This window comes from Pipistrellus hanaki, assembly GCF_964339955.1.
Source record: "Pipistrellus hanaki genome assembly, chromosome: 6".
Taxonomy (NCBI): Eukaryota; Metazoa; Chordata; class Mammalia; order Chiroptera; family Vespertilionidae; genus Pipistrellus; species Pipistrellus hanaki.
The window spans coordinates 69,238,640-69,263,924 of record NC_140508.1 but is presented as its reverse complement, the minus strand read 5'-3'; the positions used below and the strand labels follow the sequence as shown (position 1 = coordinate 69,263,924).

The 25,285-nt window shown below is 41.2% G+C and overlaps 1 protein-coding gene across 17 annotated transcripts in view; it reads right to left on the bottom strand.

Annotated features, from left to right (window-relative positions):
* Positions 1-25,285, bottom strand: part of DTNA (dystrobrevin alpha) — a gene marked incomplete at its 5' end in the record, with an annotated part of 293,426 nt that overhangs the window by 215,006 nt on the left and 53,135 nt on the right. For 13 of the 17 annotated variants that reach the window (XR_014795375.1, XM_084888345.1, XM_084888334.1 and 10 more), the window contains one exon: positions 1,859-2,086. The exons of 2 other annotated variants lie outside the window; for them this stretch is intronic. Of the gene's footprint in view, positions 1-1,858; positions 2,216-25,285 lie in introns of those variants that run through there. 2 more of the 17 variants (XR_014795374.1, XM_084888341.1) reach the window with 2 other exon arrangements.

Genomic DNA, 25,285 nt, shown 5'->3' with positions numbered 1-25,285 from the left:
CACGTACACATTTCTGGGAAACACTCATAGGCTCACTACTACTGTCAACAGTTCAGGACGCACGTGGGTAAAGCAAGGAGAACAGACGTTCAATGTTGCCAGGAACAGTTTTCAAAGATACTATCCACTTGCATAGACATGATCATTAACTTCAACTTTTACAACCTAATGAACTCATTTTAAGTATTGGGAAAGGTTAACTGTGATTTGAGGTTAGGTATTTATATTGAAATGCAAATATTCCTGATGGACTAGTGCACTGACTTTAAAACACTCTACAGCCCTATGATTCTCCCTTGAAGGTAGGTCTTGCCTGCTAGACAAGGTGGGGTTTACCAGTGATACTCATTAGGGGCTGGAAGGGAGACGGAGCTGGGGGTGGGGAGAGAGGAAGAGGGAAAATGAGGACAGAGGGGGCACCCAAACCGAACTCTGACAACTTTACATCCGGTCTGGTCTCACTCGATTATTCAGATGTAAAATCCAGTGACTCTATCAATATAAGGCTCGTTTTTTTTTTTTTTAATATATATTTTTTATTGATTTTTTGCAGAGAGGAAGGGAGAGGGATAGAGAGCTATCAACATCGATGAGAGAGAAACATCTATCAGCTGCCTCCTGCACACTCTCCACTGGGGATGTGCCCACAACCAAGGTACATGCCCTTGACCAGAATCAAACCTGGGACCCTTGAGTCTGCAGGCCGACGCTCTATCCACTGAGCCAAACTGGTCAGGGCTCATTTTTCATTTCAGAAGCAGAACAGAATATTATTATTCCTATCAAAGTTGAGTGAGGCATCCATATCAAGTCATTCATTGTTCACATCCAATTTAGCCAGCTTAGTTCATTAGAATCCGGTGTATCTGGCAGAACAAAGCCCGGCCAATGGCCTTTAACAGCTGGTCAGCCCCACACCCTGTAACCAGAAGGCCAGCAGGTTCTTGTCCCCTTATAAAGGAGCATCTCCCGCCCACATCGCGTCCTCTGGCTCTCTCGGATAGCCTTTCTCCCGAAGGGACACTGAGGAGAGCCCAGCTGAGAGGTCATTTGACAAAACAAGAAACCCAACCTCTACAGGGTCAGAACATGAAGGAAACCCAAGTTTGTCATTCTTTTTCCCAAAGAAAAAAAGTTCTGAAATCCTTAAAACACAGGGTGGCACTAGCCCACTAGACAGCTCTTTCCCCTCCACTCCCCAGCCCGTACCCTGGAGGCCTCCTTTCATGCAGCCAAGGCCAGCTGGGGGGGGGGGGGGGGGGGGGGGGGATGGAGGATCCACTGGGAATTAATGAAGCAACACCGAAAAATAACTTCCACTGATGAGTTGTTCTCTTCCATAGAAAAAATACTTATTTTCTCTCATTTGTTTCTGGAAAAACAGAATATCAGCTGTTCCCTATGTACCTTCAACCACCGCTTTTCCCCTTCTTTTTTATAATTTTTTTTTTTTTAATTAGGAAGTGCCATACATAGTGCCATGCCAGGGAAAAGAACTCCATCTCACAACAGTAAGAAGTGGCTCATGGACACAGTAACAGTCAGTCTGCGTGGTGACATGGGACTCCTGACACTGTAATTTAGGAGGCACAGGGCAACTCAGGGGGAGTGAGCAGAGGGAAAAGTGAGTGAGGGTCCAGCACGCTGAAGGTCCAGGCTTGCAAGGCAACTTTCAAAACTCAGCTCCAGTCCTCCCCTGCGCAACATATCAAAAGCCTGCTCTCTCAGGGGAGATGAGGAAGTCCCTACACTGGGAAATCGTCACCATCCCATTTTCATTCACACACATATAAAGGCAGCTTCCACATCCCCCTTCCCAGAAAGGAGGCTCTCCTTCAAGCCCATCCTTCCCACTTACCCTAGGGCAGGTACCTCGGGATCTCTGAAATCCTTTAATTCCAGGACACCCAGGGATAGATGAGTTCTTAGCACCTTCACTTCAAAAGTAAGCTTGAGCCAAACTGAGCCTCGCCAGGGAGACCCTCCCAGGACTCTCCCACATTCTGGGGAGGGAGAGAGGGGAGCTCCCAGGACAGCCTCGGAGGGAGGGAGCCGGGTGCACAGCGCGCTGTGTCTATCTTTAACTTGAAAATGATTTGGTTTCACATTCCATCCAAGTCCCGCTGGCAGATGACTTGGGTGAACTCACCAATGGCAGGCTCTCAGCTGCCCGCCCTCCGGCCCCTCCTCCCTGCGCTGTGCCGGCTTCCGCTGTGGCATCCAGGGCTCATTTGCTCAGCTGTCTCTCTACCTGCCCCTGCCTGGGTAAGAGGAGATGCATTCATTGATGGCTGTTGCGGAAACACTGGGAAACCAAAGATCTCCGGAGGCTGGAGGACTGGCTGTGCCTGCTCACCCTCCCTCGCCATCCCCTCCCCCTGCTCCCTGCCAGAAACCAGGCGACTTCCAAACTTGGCCTTCTGAAAGAGAATGTTCTCTGACTGGCATTCCTGGACGCAGGACGGAGGCAGCTCCAGTTTGGTTCTGTTGCTCAGCTTGAAAAACTTCCCAGGTATACACAATTTGAAGTGAGTTTCCTGGATTTTGCCTTAACTTAGGATGATGGAGCATATTTTAGGGGCATTCCAAATATTTTTGTTGCCTCATGGCATTTAAATGTTAATAATATCCACAGATAATTTCCCCCCAGAATGGCTAGGGATGCAGGGAGACAAAACGAGTGAAAACGAGTGAAATGAAATGATAAATCTTTAGTTAAGAGTTGAATGTCCATGTTGGTGAGTGAGTGGGGGCCCATGAGAGGAAGAAGTCACGCTGCCGGCTTGGCAGGATTCTGGAGCAACTGTGGCTTTTCTGTGAGAGGAAGCCTTGTGTACAGGCATGACCACCCTGGTGTCCATCCTCCCACATGTGCACTGCAGACAGCAGGGGGAGAGGGTGCAGACATTGCCACCTCCCTGTCACCCCCCCACACACACACACACACACATACCAAGAATTGTCTTGCAAGACTTTTGAGGACTGGGGGAAAAGGTGTGTTTGTGTGTGTGTGTGTGTGTGTGTACATCTGAAAAAAAGAGAAAATGAGCAGAGATGAGAAAAAGTACATTTCATCAAATAGGATCTGACAAGGATTAAACATGAGGAGTTCTTTAAAATCACTAAATAAATTTGTGTGTTCAATATTTATTTAATGTCTCCGAGGCAAAAAAAAAAAAAAAAATCTGCTGCTGAAGGTAATGTACCACTTCGTGATCAAAGAATGCGTTACAAGCAGGTTTCTAAACCAGACAACTTCTCAATCGGCCTAATTAAGGACTGACCATCGCCATCATCACATGGACCCCAACCCCAACCCCAGCGTCCAAATCTCAGCTGGTGGTTGCCAGCTCCGGCCCACTGTCAGCTGGCAGGCTCGGCCCGGGCGGCAGCTGCTCCTGCAGCTTGTCCAGACATCGCAAAACTATGTGACAGCAAAAGGTTGACTCCAAAGAGAGAGCTTTCTCTTTGTTTGTTTGTGGTTGGTTTTACATCTTTGGTTCTAGGTGGTCTTTTATCACACGGACAACAAGAGTCATTTTAGGGCATCGTGAGTGAAACATGATGAAACGACATTCCATTACTAAGTTACTTCAGTGATATAGTTTTCTTAATACTCACTCAAAGGTGTGTTTACTGATTTTTAGGGGGGGGGGAAGATAAATACTGCTGGGAGAGAGAAAACATCTATCAGTTAGCTCTCATATGCGACCTGAATGGGGATCAAACCCACAACCTTTTGATATATGAGACCAAGTGAGCCACCCGGCCAATGCTATTTAAGCAATTCTCTCTATCTCTATCTCTATCTCTATCTCTATCTCTATCTCTATCTCTATCTCTATTTCTATCTCTATCTCTATCTCTTTCTCTTTCTCTTTCTCTTTCTCTTTCTATTTCTCTTTCTCTATCTCTATCTCTATCTTTTTCTCTTTCTCTTTCTCTTTCTCTATCTCTATCTCTATCTCTATCTTTTTCTCTTTCTCTTTCTCTTTCTCTTTCTCTTTCTCTTTCTCTTTCTCTTTCTCTTTCTCTTTCTCTATGTAGATATAGATAGAAATATAGATATCTCTATCTATATAGGTATATAAGTATATATATATATATTTAATCTTTATTGTTGAAATTCAGTGATATTTTGATACCTCCTACAGAATGGCATTTTACCAGCTTGCTCACTCCTTAAACCTGTTACTAGATGTCCTTAAAAGTAATGAAATAAAAGAGGAAGAGAAGAAACTTTATTCTTATTCCCAGAATCCGTTATTTTAGGAAAATTTCAGGCCATATGAAATACTGATGATAGATAAGGACATGCAAGTGACTTCAGAAATAAATAGAAAGACACAATTACCCAGACAGCATGCATGCCTGTCTCTGAGTTTATCCTTCGCTCTTTCAAACACTTCTCCCCAAGGCTAATGAAGGTGTCAAAACACGTGTGAACCAAGCAGGTGGACAGAGCTGGCAGCGGGCCCTCTAGTTCAACCATCGCCAACTTTTCAGACCTCACGGCCCACCAGTGATCCATGGACCACCAGTTGGCAACCACTGCTGTAGTTCACGTTGCGGTCATGTTGAATTTTGAGTGAACATGAGCACAGAACTAACACTAAGAAATATGTCTGTTGAAATTGAAGACTTGTTTGTTCAAAAGTGTACATTTTAACCTATGGAGAATGGTTATATGTTGGCTCACATTTTAGATAAATATATCTTGCATTTTCTTAGTGAATTTATTTTTTCAGGAAAAATTATATTTTCCTTCAAGCCATTAACCAAAAGAGTACATGGAGGGTGTATTAGTACCAAGCACCTTCCCTGAAGCCCTGACCCAAAAGCTCACAGTGCATTTTGTGTCTGTGTGAGCGACTCACTCCAAACATCAGCATGGAGAGTACGTATTATTAGTAAGATCACTTTGGTTAATCTGGCTGGCTTCCAAGAAGAATAGAGAAAAAAGGAAATGTCTTTCTAATATTTCATATTTCATATGAACTGTTTCCTTTATTGAATTATTATTGGTCACTTCTCCCCCCCCCCACCCCCGTTTTGTTAATCCTGACTGAGGATATTTTTTCCATTTCTTTTCAGAGAGAGTGAAGGGAGGGAGGAGGGAGGAGGAAGGAATGGAATCTAAGACCCTTTGGTGCACAGGCCTAGCTCTAACAATTTAGCAGCACTGGCCAGAGTTCTGGCCATTTCTTTAGAGAGCAATATTCATCAATTAACTATCTCCTTAGGTTCCCAACTTGATCTCCCCTTATATTTCTTCTGTGCCAACCATGGAAATTCCAGAACAGTTTGCAACAGTATGAGTAGCATTAGTCCAAATCTAAGGTTGAATGAGCACAATGTGAATTAAGAAGAAAAATTTTTCTTGCTAACCTTCACAAGGCAATCGATACGATTTATGATGGCTAGAACTCAGTGTTTATCATGAATAAATTTTATTTTTCTCTTTCATAAGGTCTAACATGAGAGTTAGAATTTGACTGGATAAATAGCTCCCAAGGCTTGCTTCTAAAAACAAAACAAAACAAAACAAAACAACAAAAAACTGGGCATGCAACAGGCAAAGCAAGTGCCCTTGATTTATCATGAACAAGCCATTAATCTCTGCTCCATTCTTCAGAAATAGAGTGTATTAGCACAGTTCTGTGATGGCAAACGTGAGTAGCAGGCTCCTTGTTAGGGGTGAAAAGGCATTTAAACTCACATCTTAGCTGATCTGGGAGGTATCCCTGTGTATGAAGAAACTGGTCATTGAAAAGCAATGGCCGTTAGGGTTTTTTCTCTGTGGTCCTTTAGAAACTGGCCTAGCAGGTGTTCTCAGGGTGATGGTTTTGCAAATAAATATTTTTTGCTTATTGCATAGCATTTATTTTTTAAAAGCCTATACTATTTGTTATAGACTGAATATTTGTGTTCCACCAAACTCATGTTTAAACCCAGTCCCTGATGTGATGGTATTTGGAGGTGGGTCCTTGTGGGGTGATTAGGTCAGGAGGGTGGAGCCCTAATGAATGGGATTAGTGCCCTTATAAAAGAGATGCGAGAGAGCTCCTTTGTCCCTTCCACCAAATGAGAACACAGCAAAAAGACACCTCTGAACCAGGAATGGGCTCTTACCAGACACCAAGTGTTAGTGCCTTGATCTTGGACTTCCCAGCTTACAGAACTGTGGGGAATAAATTCTGTTGTTTATAAGCCACCCCAGCCTGAATGGACTAAGGCACTATTTATTCAAAAATGAGGGTTTGCACAGGGTAGCATTTTTTCTAAGGAAAATGAATAAATCCAAGTAGTAGTTGTTGAAAAGTAATTAAAATAGACACTGCCTAAGAAAAAGTTAAAAAAAAAACAAACAAAAAAAAACTACCCACAGACAACATTAGAAAACAGGCGTAAAAGGGACTCAAAACATATTTATATGAGACAAAATAGACTTTAAAACAAACGCTATAACAAGAGACAAAGAAGGACCCAGTAATGCTACTTCTGGGTAAATATCCAAAGAACCCCAAAACACTCATTTGAAAGGATATATGCACTCCTAGGTTCCTTACAGCATTGTTTAAAACAGCCAAGATATGGAGGCAACCCAAGTGAATAAAAAGTAGTGGCACATTTACACAATGGAATATTACTCGGTCATAAAAAAGAATGAATGTTATAATTTGCAACAGCATGGATAGACCTAGAGGGTATTAGACTATATGAAATAAGTCAAAGAAAAATACCATATGATTTCACTTCTATGTGGAATCTAAAGCGCAAAATAAACGAACATACAAACTTGCAAAGAACAGACTGATGGTTGCCATAGAAAGTGGGGGGTTAGGAATGGGTGAAAATAGTGAAGGGATTAAGAAGTAAAAATTGGTACTTACAAATAGTCACAGGGATGTACAGTATAAGGAATATAGTCAATAATTTGTAAAAACTATGTTTGGTGCCAGTTGGGTACTTGAAATATCAGAGAAATAACTTTGAAAGTATTTGATTGTCTAACCATTATGCTGTACACATTAAACTATTACAAAATAGTATTGAATGAAATTTTACTTTAAAAATAAAATTTTCCTTAATCAGTTTGGCTCAGTGGAAAGAGCATTGGCCTACAGATTCAAGGGGCCCAGGTTTGATTCTGGTTAGGGGCATGTACCTTGGTTGTGGGCATATCCCCAGTAGGGGATGTGCAGGAGGCAGCTGATTGATCTCTCATCAATGTTTCTAACTCTCTCTCTACTCTCCCTTCCTCTTTGTAAAAGGACAATAAAATATATTTTAAAAAATAAAATGGAAAATAGAAGAAAAATAATGCATTTTTCATGAAAAATATAGTAACTGTACACATTTGAAACTTTAAAGGCTATTTTGGTTTATCAAAAAATTTTTTTCTATAGCTTAAAACTATAGTTGAAGTGAGCTCAAGTAAAATTTTATTTGATTAAAAAACAGAATTTGCCCTTTTTTCCAGCCCTTCACTGCTCTCATTTTGCCTATTAATGATAATGACATGTGTGTGGCAGGATGCTCATATGTAGCCCAGTGGGAAAAAAAAATAAGGTGACAGATACCTTGTTTAGACAAATGCAATGTCTTCTAACAGTTCCTTTAAAAAATATTTTTATTAATTTCAGAGAGGAAGGAAGAGGGAGAGAAAGAAAAGAAACATCCACGATGAGAGAGGATCATGGATCAGCTGCCTCCTGCAAGTCTCCCACTGGGGATCAAGCCCACAACCTGGGCATGTGCCCCTGACTGGAATCGAACCTGGGACCTTTCAGTTTGCAGGCTGATGCTCTATCCATTGAGCCAAATCAGCTAGGGCATCTTCTAACAGTTCTTTAAGAGATCTCCGAAGTGAGGAATTTTAGGCATTTGGATAAGTTGGAAGTGGGAAGTGATACTGTTGTAACTTACTAGTTATTACTAACAAGGAAGGAGCAAAGGGAAGACCAAATATTATAGGCATGTCATTTGGGCAGCTTCCCCAGGAAGCTAAAGCCTCACTCTCCAGGGAGCCCTCAGTCTATTCCCACAGAGCAGGTCGCTGGGGGAAGGGCCAGGGCAGGAGGAGAATAGATGCATGCCTCTGAGTCAGGATGGGGTATCAGGGGATGGTCTGTCAGTCACACCTGGGAACAGGTTATTGACCAGAATGGGTGTGACTACTACCAGGGTGTGAAATTTGGGATCTTGAATCCCCTAAACCAGTGTTCTACAAACTGTGGCTCGAGAGCCACATGCAGCTCTTTGGCCCCATGAGTGTGGCTCTTCCACAAAATACCACATGCAGGCATGCATGTACAGTGCGACTGAAACTTTGTGGCCAATACACAGAAGTTGGTTTTTGGCCTGGGCGAGTCTCTTTTGAAGAAATGGCATCAGAACACTCAAGGGGCCAAAGAGCAGTATGAGGCTCACGAGCCGCAGTTTGCCGCTACTGCCCTGAACAAATGAGTCCACTATCTTGGTTCCTTTGATGCTCTTGGGTGCACCCTCCTGCATCTGCCCACATGCACCGTGGCCATGCGGACACCACACACAAAGGACTAACGACTGTAACGAGCCTGGACCCAGTTCAGCATCAGACACAAAGAAAACTCTGGACACTGCTTTGCGTCCAGCTCTGCTTCTATGACTGGGCTAAGGGGAAAAGGGACTTTGGAAACCCAGGAATATAATTTCATGAAAATAAAGCTTATCTCATCCTCCCCTGGGGGCCTCTGGAAATGCTTATTCCGCCGGTACCCCAAGAACCCAACTCCTACTAGTAGCAGAGAAAGACCACCTACACTTTTTTTCTCGGATAACAGACGGTTTAAGAGACATTTTGTCTCTAGTATTCTTAGGGTCCTAAAGTCCCATAGGTAACTCTCTATGTGGCAGGCCTTTATCGTGCACACTCTGCCTGCCACACACACCCTTTAAAGACAGAGGTGAAAAGAACCAAGCAGAGATGGAGAAGCTAGGAGTTGCTGGGTGCAAAGCTATATGTATGTGGAATGGGGGCAGAGTAAAAGGGAAGCCAGCCCCTGTGCAGAGGGCCTACTTAGTGCAAAGAACCTTTATATACTTTATTCCATTTAATCCTTAAAAATCCTACAATTTAAGAATTATTATTTCCATGTAATAGATTAAGAGACTGAGTGTCAGGTTAAATGACTTGCTCCAGTCGCTAGAATTCATAAAGAAAGGCACATAATTTGATTGTGTGTCTGTTTTATTCCAAAGCCTTCCATTCTTTCCATTGTATTGAGACATAAAGAGGTGTCCTTGAACCTTGAAGACCTGGTGCTATTCCATTGCAAGGCAAACCCTATGTGTGTGGGAGAGGAGTCGTCCCGTGGGCCAGATCACCTCCAGGTGGGACTGGGGGACCTGTCCCAAGGGGAGGGAGACTCTGCAGCAACAAGAAGAGGCAGAGGGAGCTTTCTGGGAGAGGGATGATGACATACCCTGGTTTATCTGGCCTCCGGTTTATTCCAGATTCACTTGAAGCTATGAGTATGGGGCCCTGGAGCCCAACTCTGGGTTCACATTCTATCTCTGCCACCTCCTGCCCTGAGTTATATCACCTCTCTATACCTGTTTCTCATCCGCACGAAGATGAGGATAATATGGCTCTCATTAAGTAGCTGTTGTGAGCGCTAAATATGTAGAAACAACTTGAGAAAGTTGCTTAGCACACAGCAAGTTCAATTAGAGGTCCTATCATCATTACCATCAACATCATTACAATCATTGACAGTAAATATGTGAGTCAGGATATTCTCTCATTTAATATCTATCTTTTACAACAGTGGAAGGCCTGGGGAAGGTAAGAAAAACAGCAGATTGGAATCACTCAGGGAGCTTTTAATATAACAATGACTGGGCCACAAATGGATCAACTGAATCAATCTAAACAATCGCTGGGGGGGTTGAGTTGGGAACCTCTGATGGCTTAAAAAGTCCTCCGGGATTCTAATGTGAAGCCAGGGTAGAGAACTTCTACTCTATGCTACCCTTTTTTGTAGTTTTTCTCTTAATCTTTCTTATTGTGGTTGAGATTGAACTGATGCATCAAAATACCTGATTGAATTTTGATCTGATTTCAAGGACTTCAAGCACAAATGCATTTTATATTACAGGAAGTCAGTGACCATGGTCATTAGTTGCAAATTTTTATATTACAAAGAAAAATGGGTTCCGTTTTCCCCAAATTAAAGATCATCTGATGTTAAACTTCACAATTGCTTCATGACCTCCACCATGCCCTGTTTCATCTGTGGTGTGTGTGTGTGTGTGTGTGTGTGTGTGTGTGTGTGCCTGTGTGTCCCAGTATTACCTAATTCTGGAACAGGAGAGGATGTACAAAGGCATCAGCTGTGTTATAAAATACACAAAGGCGGAGTGGCACTGAGAGGAATCCTTTGGGAAAGGCAGAGACCAGGGATGGCGATTCCATTCTATTACCTCAAAGTAGACAGAACTCTAACATCAATGTGGGCACCTATGAAGAGCGCAAACAGTGCCTCAAATTACCTGGCAGATGCGTGACCATTCCAGCTCCCTTCTCTGAGTGTTGGGTGGACCATTCATAGACTGACCCAGTCGGGCCTCTGTTCCTGAAGGAGAGCACCTGGGAGTCCACGGTGGGAGGCTGGAACAATGAAGGGGGATCCAACATGCGTACAATAGTGGGTTTCAGTCCTGGCTTCACCTTAGAAACACTCATGGGATTTAAAATGGCATACTGATTTCTGGGCCTCTTCCCTGGAGATTCTTTAATTATAATAGATTTTTTTAAAAAATATGTTTTTATTGATTTTTAGGGAGAGAGGAAGGAGAGAGAGAAACACCAATGATGAGAGAGAATCACTGATTGGCTGCCTCCTGCATGTCCCCAACTGGGGCGAGAGCCCGAAACCTGGGCATGTGCCCTGACCCAGAATGGAAAAAGCAACCTCCTGGTAAATGGGTTGACACTCAACTTAACGAGCCACAAATGCCCGGGCTGATATGATCTGAAATGGGGAGTAGATTTGGGTGCTTCCACAGTACAACTGAGGTTAAGAGCCACAGAGTGCTGGACAGATATCAACTTGGTATCCTCCAATGACTCATTTTATTTTTTTAATATTTATTTTTTTTCTTTATTAATTAAGGTATTACATATGTGTCCTTATCCCTCCATTGCCCCCCCTCCCCACTCATGCCCTCACCCCCTATTGTCTGTGTCCATTGGTTAGGCTTATATGCATGCATACAAGTCCTTTGGTTGATCTCTTCCCCTTACCCCCACCCTCCCCTACCTTCCCTCTGAGGTCTGACGGTCTGATCGATGATTCTCTGTCTCTGGATCTGTTTTTGTTCATCAGTTTATGTTGTTCATTATTTTCCATAAATGAGTGAGATCATGTGATATTTATCTTTCTCTGACTGGCTTATTTTGCTTAGCATAATACTCTCCAGTCCCATCCAAACTGTTGCAAACTATAAGAATTCCTTCTTTTTTATATAGCATAGTATTCCATTGTGTAAATGTACCACAGTTTTTTAATACACTCATCTGCTGATGGGCATTTAGGCTGTTTCCAAATCTTAGCTATTCTAAATTATGATCCTAGGGGTGCATATATCCTTTCTGATTGGTGTTTTTGTTTCTTGGAATCCAAACACAAAAATAAACTCAAAATGGATAAAGGACTTAAACGTAAGATGGGAAACCATGAAAATATTAGACAAATCCATAGGCAGCAAAATCTCAGACATATACCTAAGCAATCTTCACCAATACAGCTCCTAGGGCAATGGAAACTAAAGAGAAAATAAACAAATGGGACTACATCAAAATAAAAAGCTTCTGCACAGAAAAAGAAACCATCAACAAAACAAGAAAGCCCACTGCATGGGAGAACATATTTGCCAGTGTTATCACTGATAAGGTTTAATCTCCAATATTTACAGGGACTCATACAACTTAACAAAAGGAAGAAACAATCCAATCAAAAAATGGGCAAGGGACCAAAATAGAAAGAAGACAGAAGGAAGTCTAAGAGACATTTGAAAACATGCTCAAAGTCACTAATCTGGGTATGCAGACTGGTGCAGCCACTGTGGAGAACAGTATGAAGTCTCTTCAAAAAACTAAAAATGGAACTCCCATTTGATCCAGTGATCCCACTGCTAGGGATATATCCCAGGTGACTCACCTTAACTGTCCTGAGTACAGGGATCCCCAACCACTGGGATCATCTGCAGTACTTTAAAAACTGCAGACATATGATTCCTACCACCAGCATTTTTTGACTTGCAGCCCTCGTTGTTAGTATACTTTCTCCACAGATACAGTAATGCAAATCTGTGTATATTCTTCAGAATGTTCTTTTTTAAATATGTGGAATAAAATTGAAGTAATTGGGGTTTAAGAAAAAAATACACAGTAAGCATATTGCGAGTCACTCATCCATTTATTCCCCAGAACGCATTTATGGAGCTCTTAATTTGAGCTAGATATTGAGTATAAAAAAGGTAATTAAGACTCAGTCCCTGATTTCAAGGCATTCACAATGTCATAAGACTGAGACATAAATTAAGTGCAATTCATTCCCTCACTCATTCATCAGCTTTTTGTTGAGTGCCAATGCTAAGCTGGTGACAATTTAAGTGCTGGAGATACAGATGTGGCCACCCCCGACCCGGGAATTTAGATTCTAGTGGAAGGCCTTAGAGAGGGACAGTCTGGGAATTTAGTTCAGGGAGGCAAACTCACACCTTTGCATGGGCTTATGGGAAGGCTTTCTAAAGAGAAGATAGGAGAACTGATTCTTGCAGAACTTGGAGTTAGGTAGCTAAGGGAACATCTTGTGACAATTAATTTTATGTGTCAAATTGGCTGGCCCTGGTGGGCAGATATCAGGTCAAAAATTACTCTGGGTGTCTCTGTGAAGTGTTTCTTGTGGATGTGATTTAAATTTAAATTGGTGGACTTTGAGTAAAGCCCTCCATAATGTGTGCGGGCCGGGCTGGCCTCACTGAATTGGTTGAAGGCATTCATAGAACAAAGGCTGACCTCCTGGGGCAAGGAGGAATTTTGCCAACAGACAGCCTTCGGACATGAGCTGCCACATCAGCTCTTCCTCGGTCTCCAGTCTGACAGCCCACCCTGCAGATTTGGGCAGCTTCCCTAATCATGTGAGCCAATTCCTTAAAATAACTCTCTCTCTCGATATACATGCACATCCTATCGATTCTGCTTCTCCACAGAACCCTCATACAGTATGCATTTGAGTCAAGTGAATCCTTCCCTGTTCTTCTTAAGACCAAGACCCACTTTTGACTTCTCACTGTTTCACCAAGGAACAGATGCCACCCACACCACTTCTTTCAATCCCTTTGCATGTACCTCACAGGTTCCCCTCTCTCTTTATTGGTTCAGTCCTCCTCTTTGGTCTCAAAGAGAAACTCCGCCCTTCCCTTCCTAAGGCTCATCTTTGATTTGTGTTCTATAATTACCTCCTGGCTCACAGCTGCAGTTCCTTTCTCTTGCCCTCGGGTTGTGCTCAAGCCTTCCCCGCCTGCTGCACATCTACACACATGCATATTTGCGTGTGATACGTTCATGGATGTGCCCTCATCTCCCAGAGGGCAACACTCCGTGAGTTCAGATCCTGTCAGACATTTCACAGGTTTTGAATGCACTGTAAGTGGCTTTTCATTGCTGGCATCAATGCTAAGGGTCAAAGTTGTGTGCTGACCAGGACATAAACTCGAGATGGCAACATGTGTTTTCTCAGGTCAAGGAAGGGTCTTGATCGACAATTATGAACATCCTTGAGTAATAAATAACTTAATAAATGATGATTATTTTGGAGATAAACTTTAAAAAGCAATAATAATAAAAGGAGCCCTTTATAATAATGCATAGAGAAAATAAAGGCTAGCTAAAGAAACAAAGGAGAAGAAAAGAAGGAAAGGAAATCTGGAGACAAGGTGAAGGTGAGCGGCAAGTGGGAGCTTAGGGAGAGTAAGGTAAGCCCAGACAGGAACCCAAAAATTAATTCACCTAATGCCTTGGAGTTCCCTTTTTCTTTGTAAAATGAAATAAATTACAACAAATTTCAGTGACCTTCTCTGTTCCTCTCAAATCTGTAAGAACACATTGCCTTGACAAGCCATAGTAATGCACACATGTAATGCACGACATAGTAATGCACGACATAGTAATGCACGACCCTGCAGTGTAGAGTGTGGTTTGAGACTACATTATGCTGTACTACTGGCAGTATAGAATGGGTGGATTCTGACAAATTATGAAACCCCGCATTTCATTTTTCTTGGCCTTATTTTTGTAAAATTACCCTTCATTTAGTGTAAACAACAAAGACTCAGATTTGTGTTGAATGTGCCTCATTTTCCAATCTATTGCTCTTGTAGAGTATTCCTATTTCTATAGAAACAATAGCTTTTATTTTTCTAATATTTCAGAGAGCATTTTCTCCATATTCATGTAAAGAAAACAGCATAATTGTAAAAATGTAAAAAACAACATATCTATACAAAAACACCTGCAGGATAAAGATCCTGAGAGTGACATTATAAGTAGGGCAAGAATAAATGCTTTACAGAAATCAGAATTCCCTGTTGGGTAAAAGGCATATTAAATTATAATTAGATACATATATGTAGTTTTTGAATATAAATGCTAACAGAGTAGAAAATATACTGCTGAATTTTTTTCTAAGCTGTGCCAAAGCCTTAGAATCATGCCTTAGTTGAATTTTATACCAAAGCAGCAGTAGAATAATAAACAACCAGTAACATTGTGTGAGTCAACTCTAAGGTAAAGGTTGTTTATCTATTGACCTGTTGGGTATAAACCCCAAGTTCATAGGTTTTCATACATGTGTCAGTTATTATAGAATGGCATAATAAAATAGCATAAACAGACTTTGCACATGTTCCAAATTAATAATTTCTTATTGATCTACTATACTTTGTAATTCTGATTTATAAACTCTGACATTAAATCTTTATACAATAAAACACTACCTAATAAAAGAGTAATATGCAAATTAACCATCACTCTGCTCCACAAGCCACACCCACCACCAGCCAATCAGAGCGAGTATGGAAATTAACCCCAACCAAGATCCCCCCCCCCCCCCCCCCCGGCCAGCATTTCCTTCTTAGTCTCTTCCTTAGCCAGTTCCTCAAAGACAGACTGCCTTTGGTCCCTGCTTTCCTCTTTACTCTCACACAGCTTCCCTTGGTAATCTTATCCATTCTTCTGCCCAACCCAGATCTTTTTAATGACCTCCAGACTTGTATGTCCACCTGCCTACTGAACATTTCCATGAGCATATTTCATTGATGACCTCACAGCTATGGGGTGCTGGACACATCCAGGCAGTGTTCCCAAAGTGGAAGAGACTTGAGCCTTTCACATCATCTGTGCCTAAGAGAGAATTCACACTCCTCCCCTCTCTCCTCAAGCCTGCACTGTGGTGACGGTGACAATGGAGCTCCGAGAAGATGGAAGGGTGGCCCCCAAAAGATAGGTTCACCTAGAACCTGTGACTATAATGTTATTTGGGAAAAAGGGTCTTTGTGGATGTAATTTAGTTAAAGACCCTGAGATAAGATCCTCCTGATTAGAGTGGGCTTTAAATCTAATGGCAATGCCCTGGTAAGAACCATTAACTGGTTAAAAAACAAGAACTGCAGAAATGACAAATGAAAGAAAGCACAAGAAAAATTGTGTTCTTAATCACTATGTGTTGTTTTTTAATTAAAATTTTTGGGTGACATTGGTTAATGAGATTATTAATATTAAATAAATCTAAAAACATTATCTGAGTCATGTAAATTATTTTTTTATCAGAGTCGTCTTGTTATTAAATGTTTCTTTTAACTTACATTTCTTTCTAAAATATATATGTTTATTACAATATAGATTCTTTTCTAAGTCATTTGAGGAAACACACACATACACACACACACACACACACACACACACACACACACACACACCATAGCAAAGAAGTCCATGGAGCTGTTCATATGAGGTATAGTGAATACAAATCCATTTCCTTAAGGCAGGCTCCCTAGCGAAATCATTCATCATTATGTGTGTTTTGTTTTGAAGACACCAAGAGCTGTGCTTGGTACATCCCTATTCTTTATTTTAGATCTACAGCTGCAGCCACAGTCCACGCACACACTCACACAGGACTCTAATTAACCCTGTCTGTGCAGGTCAGTGCATTTATGACACAATTAAAACAGCCACAGGAGGAGAGACAGATATATTTAATAGAATTGGTGATTTGCATATAAAATGATCCAATTAAAAGGCTTGGTATGTATTTAAACAAATGAGTACAAAGCAGCTTAAAAAGCATAATCCACCTCAATCTAACATTTTATTGAAAGACAGATGGATGGGAAATAATAGGTATAATCTCTACCATCACTTGTATATTTCCAAAAATACTCAAATGCTTTATTTCTCCACAGTGAGAAGGGTTTTACATTTAATATTTCTGCTGGGGAGGTTTTTTTCTCTCCAAGAATAATTAAGACTATGGCTTTCACAGCTGAAGCGAGGCTTTTCAAAGACCCTTTCAAAGAGTGGGTGAAACCAGTGGAGGGGGAGGGGGATGTTACAGAGTTGGGGAAGGGAGGCAGGCAGCTCTTTACAGAGGAAGAGAGAACGTATTTATGGACAAAGAGTAAGCACAGTAAATGCCCGTAAGATGTAGACACCATGAAATGGCCTGGGCCCGTCTCCCTGGGCTGCCACAGCAGTTAAAAACTGGTCAGCTGAAAGCATTTATTCCAACAGAGTTCAAGAGGCCCATCGTCCGAAATCAAGGTGCCAGGTGTGTTCCTCGGGGAGTCTCTGGGGAGGAACTGCCCACGCCTTTCCCCAAGCACAGGTGCTCCTGGCAGGCCTTGGTGCTCTGTGGTAGCGTCACTACCATCTCTGCCTCCTCCTTCACAGGGCCTTCCTCCCTGAGGGGCTCCCTACTGACTTTCCTGTCAGGAGACCAGGCCCACCCTGATCTAGGATGACCTCATCTTAACGATGACACCTGCAAAGAGCCCGCTGCCAAGTCAGGTCCTCTTCTGAGGTTCCAGGTGGACATGGGTGGCGGCGGCGACTATTCAATCCAGTAACAACAACAACCCCCCCCCCCCCCGCCCCAAGCTTTGAAGTTTTCAAACCTCATATTGTCACTTGTAAGAAACATGCCCATTTATTCAGGATACATTTTCTTCATTTGAAATAGGTCTAAAGGCAGATTATCTTATTACAGGACTTCCTTTTGTTTTGCATTTAACCAATAAATTTGGGGAAATTCCTTAAGAAGAGCATAGAATTTTCTGAGCGCTTGCTAGTGGGTGATTGTCAGAAAACTATTCTCTTAGTCAGTGGTCCCAGAACTCTAAGTTTGCTTCATAATCACCACAAGGCTTGGGAGCATACAGATTTGCTGGGCCCCACCCTCAGTGTTGGACCTTCGTACTTCTTTTTCTTTTTTTTAATATATTTTATTGATTTTTCACAGAGAGGAAGAGAGAGAGATAGAGAGTTAGAAACATCGATGAGAGAATCATCCATCAGCTGCCTCCTGCACACCCCCTACTGGGGATGTGCCCGAAACCAAAGTACATGCCCCTTCACTGGAATCAAACCAGGGACCTTCCAGTCCGCAGGCCGATGCTCTATCCACTGAGCCAAACCGGTTTCGGCGGACCTTCGTACTTCTAACAAGGCCCTGGTGATCCCAGGCTGCTGCTTGGGGACCACACCTTGAGATTCACTGCCTTAAGTATTAATCCAGTAAGAGCCCCCGTTACTTTCTTAAAGGCAGATCTTTTCCCTCATTAGCCAGCTCCCTCCTCCTACAGTTATGAGTGAAGGTGAAGAGAAGCTGAATGCCTGGTGAAGAAGGAAGAGAAGGAAGATGCCACTATGGTGGCTCAATTTATCTATGATTGATGAAGAAGTCCAAGAATAGCAGGGATCACATGTCTGATTATAGCAACCTACGGCTGCCTTCGGTTCCTGAAAAACTACAGTCTTTCATATTTATAAAAGAGGAAAAGTTTTATTTTCATATTTCCCGAATGCAGCTCAGTGTGTCTAAATTTTGCTGGATTTAAGGAAACTTCAATAAATATGGTGAAATTAGTAGCATGCTTTACTTTTCTTTTACTTAGAGTGCTATGGTGTGTAGGTGTGTTTTAAAAGAACCTTTGAGCAAAACGGACTATTGTGATAGTTTTTAAGAAATAGGATTTGAAAAAATATGTGTCCTGCAGCAGCAGAGAAATAACCAATGGCTCCAAACTGGTGTTAGAGAAATCACCATAAATACAGCCATATAACCATACCACAGGCTCTGGAAAAAGGGAGTGATATTAACATCTTAAAATACAAATAATGATAATCTGGAAGAAAAATGCATGCAAATGTTTAACTTTTAATTTTTCTATCAGGAGGCAGCTGATCGATGACTCTCTCTCATAGAGTTGTCATAGAGTATTCTTTTTCTCTGGCCAAGTATAGGTAGATAAAAATAGTTGTGATAATACAAAATTCCTACATCAATACAAATCACACTATGAGAAAAATGCCAATATAACTTTTTTTCCATTTATAACTTTTTTCTCTAACATAAGCATGTGCAGTAAAATTTTAATATTATTTCTACCAGTTATGAGGTATAAGAATGGGTTAGTTCTTATTCAGTTAAGTAATTGATTTGTTTAGAAAAGCATTTTTAGATATTAATAGCATTGTTAGAAAGCCATTACTCTGGGTAGATTCAACTATAATTTTGGGAAGTCAGCAATATCAAATATATAATTTAAAAGAGAAAACAGGATCTATGGCAGTACTTCAAAATTGTAAAGAGTATCATCTTTTATATACTATGTGTTTTAAAATACATGTAACTATATCCCCAAAGGGCAGTGCTTTCAGGACTGAGCACATCTGTAAAGCTTGTAAGGATCCCAGTGATAGTATTTCAAATTTTATCTCAATTTTTTAAAGGATATTGGGTAAACAGTGTATTTCTAGGGAAACTTATTTCATTCTTGAAAGTGATGTTAAAATCTGTTATTGTCATATCATGTTTGCTGTAGTCAGTGTTTAGAAAATTATTGCTACATCTTAACGAAAGGAAAAAATATAAATTTTTTCCTCTTCTATGATAAGACTATTCTCTTCATTATCAAATGACATGCCTTATAACTATCAAACATATTGTGAAGATTATAATTCGCATTCAATTCCAACAGATCAAAAATAAAAATACAGAACTTAATATGTTAAACCAAATAATTTTAGATTGTTTTTGTTCATTGTCAATGTTTAATAAAAAAAACTATCAAGAAATATTATTCAAATTTTTAATTGCTGCAGATTCCCAATAACTACCATGAAAAAAATAAAACGTGTAACATATTCAGATATGCAGTAGAATCAAGACTCATTTCAATGAACATCAAAATAATAATTTCAATTACTTTTGATAACACTATAGTGCATTTACTTTCAAAGGAATTCTAAGTAGTAAATATCTTCCTGATCTTAGAATTTACCGTACCTTCCTCATTCTTATAATTAGTTAAATAATAGAATGTTTGTTTTAAAATTGTGTTCATTCAATCACTCCACCAATGTTTACAGTGTGTATTCATGTTCCTGGCATTGTGTTATCCTGTGGATATAAAATAAATTAACATACAATCCCTGATCTCAAGAACATCATTGTCTCCTAAGGTAGGTACATATAAAACAAAAGTCATCACCATGTGTTGAATTCTATAATATAGGCACACAGAGTGCTACAATTCAAAGAGATAGCTAAGAAAGAAGGGATGATTATAGAAGATTTACATACAGGAGGAGTTCAGTTAAAAATCTCACTCCAGGCCCGGCCAATGTGGGTCAGTGGTTGAGCATCCACCTATGAACCAGGAGGTCACACATACATTCCTGATCATCAGGAGGCAGCCGATAAATGATTCTCTCTCATCACTGATGTTTCTGTCTCTCTCCCTTCCTCTCTGAAATCAATAAAAATGTATTTTTAAAAAATCCCAGTTCAGAAAGAAGGGTTAGGCAAAGTGGGATTTGGGTGGGGAAGGCAGCAGGCATTCCAAATAAAGAGAACCCTCATTGTGAAGGGTTCTGAGTTGAAACAAGAAGAAAGAGCAGGGTGTAATGAAAGAGTCTGTTGTTTTATTAAGGTGAGCATGGTCTGCTACATAATTATGAAACGAAGAGGCAGTCATATTTTCAAGTACTGTATAATTTGTACTTTTTCTGTACATATTTGGTGGTTCAGTGCATGTAATGACAAAGGAAAGGGAGCATTAATCCCAGGTTACTCAGGAAGAAATGGATGGCACAGGAGAAGAAGGAAGTAGTTCAGCTCTTAGGATAACTGTGAATATCAAAGACCTCTAGAGAGTGGCTGATTTTAGGAGGAAGTATATAAGAAAAGAGGATGAAACCTTTGTTTTTGATTTTAGGAGGAAGTATATAAGAAAAGAGGATGAAACCTTTATTTTCTGCTTAAATTGGACACAATCAACACCAGATTTAAAGGTCTCCATTACTTGAGTCTGGATAGATGAATACACTGAGTGGCCAGATTATTATGGGTTCAGAGACCATAATAATCTGGCCACTCAGAGTATATGTCACCTACAGAGCATGGATTCCCTAGATGACTCTACAAAAAGGCAGAGAACTGGCCACCTCTTATCTTTTGTATCTCCTTTCTGGGAGAGCACCAGCTAATTCTCTTTGCAGTTTTAGACATGGCACTTAGTTCTCATCCCATAATTACAAAATGGTAATATACAGTAGCACTGCATGTACAGGCATTAAGTGCAGTTTTTAAGTTTCAATTAAAAAAATAAAGATAGCATGCATTTAATTTCCATTTGGTATGTCAGGAATACTATAATTTTCTATTTCCCCCCCACTTATCCACAGAACTTAATTCAGTTGCTTACATTGGTTACACTGCAATATAAGAAAGCAATTAAACAACTGTGAGTTTGGAATTTTAAGTAACGTTGAAATAATTAGTTCATTTCCTTTTGGAACTATTTCTAATTACTTTTTAATAATTTGTCCTAGTTGTCTTTGCTTTTTCTTCATCCTCTCTGTCTTTGTAGAGTCAGCTAGGGAAACCATGCTATATAGGTGACATATACACTGAGTAGCCAGATTATTATGGTCTCTGAATGCATAATAATCTGGCCACTCAGTATATATCCTATATAATAAAAGGCTAATATGCAAAGTGCCCCCTCAACCAGGAGTTTGACCAGTAGGCAGGCTGGCCAATCCCCCATGTCCCCTCCCCCTGGCCAGGCTGACCAGACCCCACCCATGCACTAATTCATGCACTGGGCTTCTAATACACACACACACACACACACACACACACACACACACACTTGAAACATAAGAAAAGTAAGAGACTAGTGTGAGGTAGATGTCTAGGGAGAGACATAAAGGAGAAGGCATTTAACTGAACTGTATGGGAGACGGAGATGTAGCCAAGAGGAGAGTCGCAGGGCTGATAAATGGTAGCGACAAAGCGAACAACATGGGGTGATCCGGAGAGAGGAGTCTTTGCATATTCAAGGAATCACAATGCTAACTGGATGAAGTTAGAGCCAGCTACCACAGGGGACTCACTGGAAGAGACAGGCCAAGATCATGTTATTTTGGGATTCATGTGTCACTGACATATATAGGGTGTGTCTCCCCCCTCCAAACCCCCCCCCCCCCCCGGCAAATGTATACACACAAAATGGTTTTGATTGGCCAGGCATTAGAGGAAACGGTGACATTTAGCAATCCCCCTTATCAGCGATGCTACATTACCTATATGAAGGTCTGAAGGGACTATCAGCAGTTTTGACTCCCAGCTGGGGACTTAGGAGACCAAACCAGGCCTACCAGGTGTCCTTGGTGCCAGGAAGGGGAGTGCACAGACATGATCAAATGATGGATGTTTCTTTAAACTTCTTGAAATCAAAGCACACATTTGGTTAATTTCTTTTTTAATCACTTGGTACTTGTTCCTTTTGTTTTTTTCTATTTCTCTTTATATTTAATCCTCACCTGAGGATATGTTATTTTATTTTATTTTTTTTTAAGAGAGAGGAAGGAAAGGAGAGAGGGGGGGGGGGGGAGAGAGAGAGAGAGAGAGAGAGAGAGAGAGAGAGACTGATTGGTTGCCTCCCTTATGAGCTCCTGGCCAGGGATCAAATGTACAACCTATGACCTTTCCGTGTATAGGATGATGCTGCAACCAACTGTGCCACACCATCCAGGGTGGTACTTTTTCCTTTTAATATTGTTATGTTTTAACACTAAAAGAAATGCCTAAATTATAAAGTGATCTGCATGATATGAGTATCATCTTTTTTTATGTTAGATTGTTTCTACTAAAAAAACAAAAGGAATTTAACCCAGGAGAGACAGACCTATCCCTTAAGGCTGCCTGCTGACCCTCCCCTCTCAAAACTCCTCTAATTTAATAGCCACAGTGTGAACCGCCAGACTGCAGGGAGACAGAGCTCAGCCCGGTCTGTTCAGACAAGGCAGGCCATCCACTTTTTAATTAGACAGCGTGGGGCAAAAGTAGGTTTGTAATTGTTTGTATGAAAAACAATACAATAATTAATAATAATACAGGGATAAACTCTGTTTCATAAACTCACAGCCATCAACCTACTTTTGCCCCACGCTTGTATGTCCAAGCACGAAATTCATAGCAGGTAAATGCATGTAGAATGGGATGGAAGAGGAGGTTATTCTTTAAAAGGTGAAAATCAAAGTCTCCACTGGATTATAATTTCAGGATGAATCTCTTAAGCCTCAAACACACACACACACCAAAGTAATACAAAAAAAAAAAACCACCAAAAGTAAATAAATAAAATAGGAGAGAAAAGGCTGCTGTAACTTCAGTCTTCAATCATTAAAATTTAGCTGCATTTCCATGATACTCTTTTCATCTCTCATTAAATCTAATTGAATTTAATTTCTTTTAGATTTATCTCAAAACCATCCAAGAAGGTTTCTGGCTGTGTTACAGTTTGGTTGCTATGCTTACAATTTGGCTGACAGATGCAGGCAGATATTGAACCTGGGATATATTCACAAAGCCATATTGTGAAAGCCAAGGCACAGTACCCCACAGTCTTCTTCTAAACAACCTATTCCAATTTTTGTCATCTGGCTCAGTCCTATGTCTTTTTAGAAGTGATTTTCACATGTTGCATTTTTCCTCCCATATCTATAAATAAAGAACACCATTTTCATAAACAGAACTATTCTGTTTTCCAATGAAGAAAAAAAGTGAAAACACCTCATCAAGGGAAACTGTAAGGTACATTTCTAAGAACCCAATGTAGCTTGAAAGATAATAATGGATGTCTTTCATAAACTGGCCTGCATCAAGGCAGCCTGTAATTTTCATTGAGTCACGCCTTATGCGTACCGGTCAGCACTCAGAGTAATTCTCGCCTCGGAAGACTTCTCCCAGTGACACATACAATACAGTAATTCCTTGTCTGGTTGCAGCCGAGAGTAAAATCCATAGCAAGATCAATTGTTGTTGTTTATAACCCTCTTTTTGATGGAGGCAGAAGGAAAGTAAAGGCAAGAAGATGACAGGTTGGCCGAAACCTGTTTGGTTCAGTGGATAGAGCGTGGGCCTGTGAACTGAAAGGTCCTGGGTTCGATTCCTATCAAGGGCATGTACCTTGGTTGCAGGCACATCCCCGGTGGGGGGTGTGTAGGAGGCAGCTGATGGATGTCTGTCTCTCATAGATGTTTCTAACTCTCTGTCCCTCTACCTTCCTCTCTATAAAAAGTTAATAAAATAAAAAAATAAAAAATAAAAAAGATGACAGGTTGACTGAGACTCCCTGGCATGAAGAGTTAGAAAATTAATAATTTAAAAATTATCATTGGGAGGTAAAAATTAGGCCCTCTGTGCTTCTGAAATATAGTATATACGTACATATATATATATATATATATATATATATATATACTATCATCAAAATCTCTAATCTTTATGAAAATTGTCTATATTTGTAGCCAATCAACCTAAGGTGATTATGTTGTAATTATTCTCTCTATATCATTTGAGACAATAGAATAACTAACATATACTCATGTAAAAATTACAACAAAATAAGATAACTGGATAACCTTCCCTCCCTGTGATCCTTCTCCTTTGACACACATTTGACGCATAAAAAAGTCACTTGAACTTTCTTTAAAGGTTTATTGCTAACCTGATGTTTATGAGATAATGTTGGATGCTTCAGCTGTGTCTTGGGTTTTGAGTTTCTTGGAGACTGGAACTTATGTGACTAATTGGTTGGCATATTTATTAGCATAGAATTAGCCACGCAGAAAGTCATGCCTGATCCTAGATGTGTGATAATCCAGTTAATCTTTGAGACTCATCTCTTCACTTACTATAAAGGCAGGTTAATTCAAAGTTACAAAACAATTCGTGCACTTTGCAGCGGGGGGGGGGGGGGGGGGGCGGGGGGGGAGTCCCTCAGCCCGGCCTGTATCATCTCACAGTCCAGGATTCCTTGGGGAGATGTCTGATGCCCCCTGAGGGGTCCTTAGCACTGCCACAGAGGAGGGAGAGGCTCCTGGCACCACCACTGCAGTAGTATTCCATTTTTTAATCCAGTCATCTATTGATGAACATTTGGGCTGCTTCCAAATCTTGACTATCCTATATAATAAAAAGGTAATATGCAAATTGACCATTACTCCAACACACAAGATGGCCGCCCTCATGTGGTCAAAGATGGCTACCCCCATGTGGACACAAGATGGCCAGCAGGGGAGGGCAGTTGGTGGGGGGACCACGCATGCAAGGGAGGGCAGTTGGGGGCAACCAGACCTTCAGGGGAGGGCAGTTGGGGGCCACCAGGCCAGCAAGGGAGGGCAGTTGGGGATCACCAGGCTTGCAGGGGAGGGCAGTTGGGGGGGGACCAGGCCTTCAGGGGAGGGCAATTGGAGGAGACCAGGCCTGCAGAGGAGGGCAGTTAGGGGCAACTAGGCCTGCATGGGAGGGCAGGGGGGGAAACCAGACTGGCAGGGGAGTAGTTAGATGGTGATCAGGCTGACAGGCAAAAGCGGTTAGGGGCAATCATTCAGGCAGGCAGGTGAGTGGTTGGGAGCCTGCAGTCCTGGATTGTGTGAGGGTAG